The 12,036-nt window shown below is 40.1% G+C and overlaps 1 protein-coding gene across 1 annotated transcript in view; it reads right to left on the bottom strand.

The window, feature by feature from the left end:
- Csgalnact1 (chondroitin sulfate N-acetylgalactosaminyltransferase 1) overlaps window positions 1-12,036 on the bottom strand; it is a 333,334-nt gene that overhangs the window by 128,058 nt on the left and 193,240 nt on the right. The window lies entirely within an intron of this gene.

Genomic DNA, 12,036 nt, shown 5'->3' with positions numbered 1-12,036 from the left:
AAATGATGGGTACTTTGTCCTGAGGCAGCTTTGAACTTTACAAGGAAGAAACCACACCCATGGAAACAGATGGCTTCTTCCAACCTTTCCTTCGTCATTCTATTATCTTTATTAGCTCATCTACCTAATACCTTTGTTAAAAATTTGCTTGACTATTTTTTTCTGGTTTCCTTTTTTCTTCTTCTCTTACACAATGCGTCCCACAGTTTCCCCTCCTCCGTTCCTTCCAGCACCAACCCCCACATCTTTTCTCTCCCAAGATCCATCCCTCCTCCTTTCCCCTTCAGAAAAGAGCAGACCTCCCAGGGAGATCATCTGAACACAGCAAATCAAGTTACAATAAGACTGGACAAAAATCCACATATCAAGGCTGGATGAGGCAACCCAATAGGAGGAAAGGGTTCCCAAAGGCACACAAAAGAGTCAGAGATACCCCTGCCCCCGGTGTGAGGAGTCCCACAAGAATACTGTCTTAGTTGGGGTTTTTCTCCTCTTAAGAGACACCATAACCAATACAACTCTTATAAGGACAACATTTAGTTGAGACTGGCTGACAGGTTGAGAGGTTCAGTCCATTATCATCAAGGTGGGAACATGGCGGTTTCCAGGCATGCATAGCACAGGAGGAGCTAAGAGTTCTACATCTTGCTCCTAACTTCCAGGTAGCTAGGAAGAGGATCTTAAAGCCCACATCCACAGTGACACACTTCCTCCAATAAGGCCACACCTACTCCAATAAGGCCACACCTCCTAATAGTGCCACTCCCTGGGCCAAGCATATTCAAACCACCACAAATGCCAAACTACATAACCATAACATATATGCAGAGGACCTGGTGCCAACTCATGCAGTCTCTGTGTAAGCTGCATCACTTTCTATGAGCCCCTCTGTGTCCTGCTTAACTGATTCTGTGGGCCATGTTCTTGTGGTAATGTCTGGCCCTTACAATCCTTCTTTCCTCTCTTCGGTGTTTGAGCTTTGCCTAACTGCAGTACAGAACTTGGATGAGTAACCAACCAATGACTGGCCTAACTTGAATCCTGTGCCACAAGAAGAAATTTATGTCTAACACTGCCTGGATTTAAGGAACCAGAAATTGGATAGTTCCTTTGACTATTTTAAAGACCAATTAATATTCAAAACTGTAAAATGCTATAATTTCTAAATTATTATATTTGACTAAATGGTTCCAAAGTAGTTATGTTATTTTACAAAAGATATATTGTAGCTTTTCCCTAACTTCTAATTCCATTTCTTGATTAATTCAATTTCATATTCATATCTTCAGTAATGTGATACAGAGGACCCAGATATTCTAGGAATATTCATCCTCAGATATAATTGTTCAATAAGCAAATAGCATGGTCTAATTTAAGTTGTTGGCAGTAAGACCCAATTTCAACTGTACAGTGATGAAGTCTGAAAATTCTGGAAGCAGTCATGTTGCTTGCACAAATTATGCATAACAGATTACGATAAACTATAATTTTAAAAATCACAGTCCTGCAGGTTTTTTTAAACACAGATTCCTTTAGACAGAGAAGTCTACAAAATTCTTATCTAAATGTCTTTATCAAGTGTGAAGTCTGACCTCTAATAGTCCAACTCACAAGACTACCCCTCCTCGCTGTCAGTCAGGGTTCAGTGCATTCTTACAGACTGTTTACAAAAGCAAAATGCAATGTGCAAAGGGAAGTGTTAGCGCAGCTGCCTGAGGCTGTCTCCTGAAGGGCTTGCTGACAAGGCCGGCCTGACTGGTTCTGGGAATGCAGTCTGTGAAGTTTCCTACTCAGATAAGGACTGTCTACGTGGTAAGGTTGGTTTGCTGTGCCTTCGTTGTTTGTATCAACAATGTGACTCATGGTGGACATCTGCTTTCCTTCTAAGAGCCTGGTAGTTAACGGTGGTTGCTAAGCAGAGAGTGCCTAGGCATTCTCCTTATTAAGACACTCCTACACCCCAAGACTTAAATGGGTGTGGTTGGAAAGGAACCCTGGACACATAGTGTTATATTTTTATGGTAGAGGTGGCTATGTGCCTTACGTGTGTCACATAGGAAGTGGCATACAGATGCTCCACACATCGCTGGTGTCTGTTCTTCCTGCCATGTACGTGTGTCCTTGCTATCACACCACACTTAATCCGATCTGTGCATCTATAGGCTGATCCTGAGTCCTTCAAGTGAATCATTTCATTTCCCAACAAGACCCAAACCACCAAATCGGTTCTTCTTTAGGAGTGGTTACATTTTCCAAAAGGGGAGAAATAGAGTTGGCCACTATTGAATCTGTCCAATCGGTTTAGATTTTTAGGAGAGCTGTAGAAAAGTGTCCCTTCTCCCTCCAGGAAACACAAGACAATCAAGCAGGGCGGATGAGATGGGTTTTCCATTACGGAGACACAACTGGAACGTTTACGGGCTGCTTGCTGCCATTTAATTAATGGGAAAAGAACAGTTTGGTGAGTACAAGGACATGGCTGTCAGACTGTTAATTTAGAGAGAGGCCCAAATAATAAATCTGCTTTCCGCCAGAGGCAACCAAATCAAGCAGAGAAAACAGCTGCAGTGTGGGCCACCACCATGGAGACTGGGGTTTTCATTTCTCAAATTCAATTTTAACAAAATATAATTGAACACACCTCGCCTGTACCTTTAAAATTTATACAGCTTAAGAAATATTAGAGCAATGTTATCACCAAATAACATTTATTACTGAAGTGCTGAGTTCATTAGACACAAAAACACAGATGTTTAATAAAAAATACAAAAAAAATCTGATTCCTCCCCTGCCCCGCAGTGGAGAAGGAAAATTTGTTCAGCTTGTTGGATCCTCTGAATACGCAAAGTCCTGTTTCATTTTTAACTGCTTTATAAATACATAAACCTGGATCAAAGCAATTCCAAATAGATTTTGCACCTGGCTGAACAATTCTGTTGCTCTGGTAACCTCTCTGATATCAAAAAGGCCAGAGAGGATCTGAACCAGCCTTACCCAAATATTTTGTTACATTATTTGGGTAAATATGGGATACGGCCTCACAACTATGCTGGGAACACGTCAGGATTAAATTAATAAATCTTTAGCAAAAAAAAAAACAAAAAACGTTCAAATATGTCTTGCATGGAGTTTTAACGCTACAGTGGGTCCCATCTTCATTCACTGTTCTAGAGAAACACAGCTCACCTCATCGGGCAAATGGAAGCCACATATGCTAGGAAGAGAAAAGAGAAAGTGAGTAGAAAAGAAGGTAAAGGAATAGAATACAGCTCATTGGAGGAACTTCTGGAGACTTTATTCTTGAAAATATAAACTTTCAGAGACAGACAGTAAGGGTGTGGGACCTGTACTGTCAATTCGCAGGAAGGAAGGGAATTCAAAACCCTGCTAAAAACAAAGTAAAAAAGAACAAACAGACCTGGGAGAATCAGTCCACTCCTGTACGTTTCGAACTCTCAGTAACTTAACTCCAAAGAGGAAGGTAAGCTATGACGACGCAGGAACCCCAGAGCTCCTGCAAGTCGCTCTAAGCAGGCAGGCAAATCATTCCAAGGAACCCGAAAAAGGCCTATTTCTAGACTGGACCAAATTTCATCAGTGCCTGGGCATGGGCTTCCTCCCAGCAGGTTAGCAGATACACATTGATGCCTCCTCTGCTGTGGTTGTGTCTAAGAAGTCCTCTTTATTAGACACCTTGGAAGACCACTTTTCTACAGGATAATTAATATTTAAATGAAACTTTAAGATTACTAGGAAATGTTGGAGTTAGACAGATCTCCTATAAGACCCTATATAAGCCTAGGCTGGCATGGAATTCTCTCTGAAATCCGGACTAGTCTAGAACTCTCTGTGTAGTACAGATAAGACTCAAAATGCACAGTAATCCTCTTGCCTCAACTCTTCATCCAACTTTCCATCCATGGAAAACGAGAGTGCAGATTTTTATGAGGACTTATTCTGGGATAGCAGCCCCTGTATTTGAACATTTCTCTGACAATAACTGATACTGAGGAGTCATGGACCACTGCCACTGATTTTGTCATATGATTGACTTGACTGGCCAATATCCTGCAGGCCAGCCTGCAGTTTTCCATCCATCCTCAGTGTCTAGTACAGCATGTCAAACATAGCAAGCCCCTAACAAGGGTTCTTATATGAATGAAATGAACGTGTAAATATTTGACTTAGCACAGTGTCCTCTGAGTTTATCCACATTATTACATGGTAGATATAATAAACTTAATTGTGTATTTAAAAAACTGCCAAAAGAGATCGTTTAATGTTGTCAGCCAGAAAAATAACTCTATATGGCGATAGATTTGTTAATTACTCTAATTTATTTATTCCACATCCTAAACATATCAAAGTATCACTGTGCTATATAAATATATATAATTATTTATTTACTAAAATTGAAAATTTAATTAAAAACTTTAAGTAAAGGAACAAAAAAGAAAAGTAGTCAAGGTAGCAACAGGAATTAAAACTTGTTTTTCTTCCAAGGTCTCCAGGAGGCTAACAGTGGAAGAGTCTGTGTAGAGTTGGGAGAAAAAATATGTTGTCTGCATCTTCCTTAAGCCATAAGGAACATCACACAAGAGGAATACAAACAAAGTACATAGTCTACAAAGGGCAAGCCCAGTACATGGTGTGAGACAGCCATGGAGAATGTGTAGGTACCATAGCATTTGAACCACGTCTAAAATACCACAGTATTTTAGAAACACAGAGTAGCCTGCAGTATTTAATGAAATCCAATAACACAGAGGAGTTTTATATTCTATCCCTACAAGGGCAAAGTCTTCTGTTGGTTTCTGAATTTAGGGTTTGAGCTAATGAAGATCTTCCTTCATGAGGGGTGGTTATGGGCCCTAATTGTGGGCTATTCTAAACCCATAAGTCATGTCCATGCTATCTAAGCTTAGCTATTCAAATACTATAGGGTTAGTAATGGGGGAAAAAACACAACACAACCTTTTCTGTGTGTCACTGTCTTCTTAGATTCTGTACTTCTACCTTGGTCCCTTTGTAGATCACCACATCTTGCTCAGTTTTCCAAGCATCTCTTCCCATGGGACCCTTTAGAATCCTATGGATTTCTAAATGATAGCTACAGAAAGCAAGAAGAATCTTTTTCCCTTTGTGCTAGGTTACATGAACTTGAAAGAATGAATTAGAAATTAGCCCTTCTGGAATTGAACACATACTCGTTCACAAGTAGCCAAAAAGGAGAGCAACTTAAATGTATATTAATCGATAAACAATGGAGCACCAGTAATCTTTGAAGAGGAATGAAATTCTCATGCATGCTACAACATGAGTAAACTCTGAGACTATTATGCTAATGACTAAGTCAAATGTGAAAGACAAATATTATAGGTACATAGAGTGGTCAAATTCATATATACACAGCGAGTAAAATCTTTAGTACTGATGCTGGGGCAGAGGGAGTGGGGATTTTTGTTTATAGTTACAAAGAGGTTCAGTTTTGTAAGATAATATGACTCTCAAAGATGGTAGGGATGGCTACACAATAACGTGATTGTACTATTGGTACTGAATACTGTACATGTGTACATGTGTGCTTTTAATCCTGATTGGATTAAGAGACCCTTACATATCAGTAAAGCATTACGTCTAAATTTGTCTATGAGGGCGTATCCAGAGATGATTGGCATGTAGAACAGCAGCTAAAGGGATAAGACGTGCCATAGATATTGATCATATTGTTCTATACGTTGCTAGCAAAGATGGCGCAAAAGTAGAAGGAAGGAGCCAGCAACTGTTCATAAGCACAAGTCTTCTAGAGGAAATTGTCTATTTCTACTGCCATCACCGATGGGTATGAGACTCGAGTCTCGCTTGTCTGCCAACATCATTTCACTGTGATAGCCTTCCAGTGACCTTCTAAACTTATAGCCTCAGACTCAGGCTGCACATCGGTCCTTCTTGTTGAGAAGCTTCTAGATCCCTAGATCCTAGCATCTATTGAGTCCTATACCTGCAGTTTGTAGACAAACATTGTCGTACAGTCTAGTCTCCAATCGTGTAACGCTACTAAAATATCCTTCTAAATTATATGTGTGCATTCTTACATATTCCTCTGGTTCTGCTCCTCTAGAGAACTGGGACTGACACAAATGGCAAATTTTATGTTATAGCATTGAAAGGACTTGGTACATACATTTTATACCAATTTTTTAAATAAACGATACACTATGTTAAAACCATTGAATTATACAATTTAAATAGGTGATCTGCATGGTATGTGAATTTGCATTTTAATAAAATTGTTTTCATTTTTAAAATAAGTGTGGGCCTTCCAATGTGCTCAATTACCAATGTAATTCAATCAACTGGCAATTGAAGCCCCCCACAGAGATAATGTTAATGAACTCATAGGCACTGGAGAGGGGAAGACCATTACCAGATCAGGCTTTTTAAAGAACTGTCCATGTATGCGTTGTTTCTCCCTGCTTGGTCCTCCAACTGCCCTTGTTCATTGTGCAATTATTTATACGATCCCACCTAATTGCTAATAAAATAGTGTCTTAAGTTTCCTTGAATCTCTTTCCAAAGTTGGATAGAAACTAAAAAGCATACACAAGGATGTAGGAATGTTGTTTTCTGCAAAGACCTTGGATTCTAGAGCAAGCTGAGAGATGATATTTAAGCTGATATCCTGGGTCGGTGTTACCTATAAGGTCCTAAGAGCTTCCTTAGTCTTGCTACCAATCAAGATACTACTCTTCCTAAAGAGAGTTGACAGGATTCCAGTCAGCAGAAGCCTTTTCTCTAGAAATATTCACCAGTAGTTTTTCTAGAAACAGCAGAGCATTTGCCAGTGACTCAGAGTACTTTCTCAAAGTATTTGTACACTTACAAATATAACAGACATAGAAAAACAGCATCCTTACTTCTGCCAGCTGGAAAACGACCCAGGAGAGGGAGGGTTTTGTGGAACATGGCAAACGGTGATACGACAACGAAGGCTTTGACTGATACTTCAGGTCTTTTCTGAGGTGTAACCTAACACACCCTCTAATATGAGACAGATGTAAAGTCCCTAACTCCTAATGGGCCAGGCCCTCAACCCTTCAAAACCAGGAATACATTAGTATCCCTCAGTAGAATACTAAGTAAAATACTAAGTAATGCTTAGTAGAACAATGTGGTTTGTGAATATCTCTTGCATTAGAGGAAAGGGGAAGACGGGATCACTAGTTTGTAAGCTGGATTTCTGCACAGAAAGAAATACTGAGAGGAGGAGGAAAGACTGAAGTTTACACAAAGGGCATGAGGGACGGTGAGGCCGTGAGAGACATGGGTGACAGTGGTGAGGGAGGTGATGTTGAGTCTTCAGGCACAGTCACACAAAGCCAGAGGAGATTATCATAAGATCAGTATTAAATGTTTCAAATAAACATTGTCTAGCGTTTCTGGGAAACACTAATCGACACATATTCTAAAGTAAGAAGACACCGCATGCCCATTTTGTCACAGCTGCAAATCCCCTCAAGGACAACAAACTGGCTTCCAACCATACTGGCACCTTTTTCAAATACTTGATAAATATTAAAGAATAGCTCAGAATTACATATGGGGATAAAACAGTACATTCTCTCAAGTTCCAGTGTCAAACATCCAGCTAGGCATGCATCTAAACTCACAATTCATACCAAACTAAAATATATGTCACTTTTTCAATAACCTTAAAAAATGCATTTCTGTCAATTTCTTGCAAATTAATATGACTTTGAACAATACTTCTGGATACATTAAAATTTTGTAAGTGAAGAGGTATTTCTATACATGTATTTGTGTTACTGTTTTCAAAACAGTATATGCCCATAACTTTAAAAGCAAAAATGAAATTGTACTTTAAAAACAGTAGTATTCATCCTTCCAATCCACCCTTAAGTTCCAGAGTCCAAAGGTAGTAATTTCCAACTCTTTCAGATATTTAGTATTAACTTTCATATTTCAAATGATAGTCACCTGCTTTTAGCCTTCTTAATGCCTGTGGGTTTCTCCTGTGGGAGATGAGGGTCCAGATTCTTAGGCGTCCACACACACTCAGTCCAGCCAAAATCTTCTCAAGTCAATGAGATCACTTTTTGTTTATGACGAGATTAAATATTTACATTACAACAGTATAATGTTGTTCATAACTGAACCTATGTCTTGTATATCTTTTTGTATTTATTTCTCATGCCAATAACTGTTTCACATTTTTATTTGGTTAGTAATTTTTTTATGTATCTTCATTTTCCTCCATACCTTAATAGACCTAGACGACCATTCTCATGCCAGATAAACCTTAAGTGATATTTCCAATGCATCCCTTTTTGTTTTCTTTTCTTCTGATTTTCTTGGGCTAGGCTGACATAGGTGGTGCCTGATTGTCAACCTGAAATTTGCCTCTATGTGCCGTGACAGTGGACTTTACCTGTCTAAGTGACTGAATAAAACAATGCTGAGATGACTGGGGAAATGCTATTCAGGTTGTGTCTGTGATCTTATTTCCAGAAAAGACTGACATTTGAGTCAGTGCACACATGAAGAAAGACCCACCCTCTCATGGAACGAATGAGCAGTGTCCAGGCTGCACAGAACAGAGCAGGGAATATTGATGTCTCTCGTATCTGGAGCAGGGATGCTTGGACTTCAGAACTCCAGGTTTTTAGATTTTCCAGACTAGGATGAAAGTTGTTCCCAATCGTCTTTCTGGGCTCTGGCTCTGGAAGCCTTGAATCAGAGCGATTTCACCTGTGTCCCAAATCCTTTTTGTCTTTTCTCAGGGAGAGCAGCTTTCCCTAGAGTCTCCCAGGAAAGGAAAAAAGGCTTTTGAGACATTTCAACCATTCTCCAACTGTCACTGTTCTACCCCTGCATTTCACTGACAGTGTGATCAGGCCCGGGACTCCATGCGGGCAACAAGTTCCCTAAGATTGCTTTTAGTTTTCTATTGATATTTTTCTTTGAAAAGAAACGTTTACTGACATAATACATCCTGATCATGATTTTTCCTCCTTCTATTCCTCCTCCCCTCCCCTCCCATGTAGATCCATCTCCTTTCTGTCTCTCATTAGAAAACAAACAGGCATCTAAGATAAAATAATAAAAAGTAATAAGATAAAGCCCAAAGTACATGAGAAAAGGATGAAGCAAACAGAAGGAAAAGAGCCCAAGAATGGGAGGGGAGGGGCAAAGAGGCGAGAGAGGGGAGAGGAAAGAAAGGAAGAGGAGAAGGGAGAGGGAAGAGGGGAAGGAGAGGGAAGGGAGGGGAGAGGAAAGAAAAAAATTTAAAAGATAAATAAAAAAAATAGCCCTGACATGACAGTGTGAGAGAAAGACTATCACAGACGCCAGCAAGCTTGTTTTCTGTGGTCATCTACTGCTGGGCTGCAACCTACATTTAAGACTAGTTTGGTCTACAGAGTTAGTTGCAGGACAGCCAGGGCTACATGAGAAACCCTGTCTTGGGAAAACAAAACAACCAAAACCACACCAAACCAGAACAACGAAAAGTCGTTTGTTTTCCCAATGAGACTCCCTTGAAGAAAACTAACTTTTCACTTACAAGTGGTTGTTAACTGAAGATAGCTTTTGGGTTAGGGATGGGGAAAACATGTCCACCTCTCCTTTCAGCTCTAGAACCCCATCTGGTGCAGACCTGCGCAGGTCCTGGGCGTGCTGTCAGTCTCCGTGAGTTCATACTGTTGGTCCTGTTTAGGGTTTAGAAGACCTTATTCTCTTAAGAGTTTTTCTCTCCTCTTCTGCAGGGTTCCCTGAGCCCTGGGGAGGGGTGTGATAGATTTAATGGAGACATCTGGTTTAGGCCTGAGTGTTTTGAGGTATCTCATTCTCTAACTGTCTATCTATGGGTCTCTATTTGTCCCAATTTGCTGCAGAAGGACACTCTTCTGATGATAGCTGAGCAAGGCACTGATCTATGAGTATAGCAGAAGTCGTTGTTAAGAGTCATTTTATTGCTATATGCCTTCTCTAAAACAATAATATTTGCTTTACCCTTGGTCCCTGAGCTATCCAGTCTCAGATTCTTGGTCACCCAAGCAGTGCTGAGTATGGATTCCATCACACAGAGCAGTTCTGAAGTTAAATCAGATACTGGTTAGTTACTGCACAGATGTTCTGCCATCATTGCTCTAGCATACCTTTCAAGCAGGACACCATTGTAGATGGAAGGGTTTATGGCTGGGCTGGTGCTTACATCTCTGTTTTGGTGTCATGTGGAGTACCTTCCAGAGTACACTAGCCTATCGGGATGCAGGCTCTACGTAGGCACCAGCTCAACTTCTCTATTTTCAGGAAGTTGTGCAGGTGTTGATTTCAGCCTTTGGAACTAGAAATCCATTTGTGGAGAGCAACATGTAGCTTTGGCAGCAGCTTGGATTGTTTAGGGGTTCCCAAGGGACCCCTCTGACCAACAAATCAATTTAGATATTTCAATGGCAGTTCTGGAATCTTCTTTTGGTGACAAGAGATGTCAAAGTAGGGCTCTGCCCACCCCCATTATTTGGCAATTCTGTTGTGATTATCTTCATATATGTATATATTTTAGGAAGCTTCTATGGTGTTAGGTTTTCATAAGCCATCTCGGCTTTCTCTGGCATCAACTGCTGTAGCTCAGAAGTCAGAGACTTGTCTCTCTGAGACTCTGCATGTGACTTACTGTTTTCTCTGTCAAAATTTTTGGAAAACATAATTTCTTTATTGACAGACTTTATCAAATGTATGTTGGAGTTCATCCTGTCTACATTCAGTGTGCTCTCCCTTAGCATTTTATTTGTTTTCTTTCTGAAGCTCCTATTAGGAGTTTGTAGATGGAGGCAGCATGGCCTCCCATTGTTTCTTCTATTTCTGTCTCCTTCTTTTTGATCTGCTGCCTGGGAAATTTCAGCAGCAGCCCAACTCTTCACTGAAGTTTTAATGTATGTCTTTCATACTTTCAATTCCTAAGTCTTCTTTCCTGGACAGCATGTGCATAGTTTCCGGAATCTCGCAAATAGCAACTGTTGTTTCTAAGGTTTCTTTCCTCTTTGATCATTCCAATTTCCTCTGACTCTCCTGACCTGGTTGCTTACTTGACTGCTTCTGATTCACTGCTATGGGAGGCCAACCCCAGTATAAGGCTGTACTTCACCATCCAGCCTGAAACCTAGGGCAGTACAGCGTATGTGTCATTATTGGAAGGGTCCAGCTGTTTAATGAGATCTTCCATCTGATGTTCTTGTTTATCCAATTAATTTTCCCCCAAACGATTCCCTACTCCCACAATTCAGGGGTAGAGGACCAGAGTTCTGACTATTTTATACAATGCCATCATTCTATATACAGATTTACACAAAAATATTCATTTTTCTTTAAGAATTTCATTAAGGGATCTTAACTCTATTATCAAATATATTTGTTTCCAAAGTCAAAGCCTCTGTAGTCTAGTCTTTTTCTGGAAAATATACATGGCAGGGGTATTGGGGTATTCGTCTATCCACATAGGTAGAATGAGGTATGCAGACTTCATAGCATTCGCTCATTTTTGACCTTCCTCTTCATATCTGTCTTTTGTCATAGTTGCTCATCCAGGGATACAGGCTTCCTGGTGCTCAGTACCATGTGTCTGCCTTGAGCTGTCTTTCCTCCCTGAGATCATGTTGCTTCAGCCTTTTCTCCTCTGCTAATACATTTTCTATCAACTGTATGCTTTCCATCTTTCAAAAATATCTTGACATCCTTTATCTACAGCCCCCAGAACCCATTTCCTTTAAGAATTTGCAGCTTTTTAATTTTGTAACTATCATTGTGATCTGTCTTAGGAGCAGCAAAGCTAAACTAGTGAGGGGAAACCGCCATTTCTAACCAAGTCTGGAAACCGCCATTTCTAACCGTAAGTCTGGAAATCATCTACCATGAAAATAATCTTCATGTTTGGTGATTAGAGAGTTGTAGAGTAGCATCCAAAATGTTTGTCCAGCATCTGAGTACACCTGAGCCAAAATGTTACATTCAATTTTT

Source organism: Rattus rattus, chromosome 13 (genome assembly GCF_011064425.1).
Source record: "Rattus rattus isolate New Zealand chromosome 13, Rrattus_CSIRO_v1, whole genome shotgun sequence".
Classification (NCBI taxonomy): Eukaryota; Metazoa; Chordata; class Mammalia; order Rodentia; family Muridae; genus Rattus; species Rattus rattus.
Note: the sequence above shows the minus strand (reverse complement) of the source record. Positions and strands in the feature narration are given on the sequence as shown.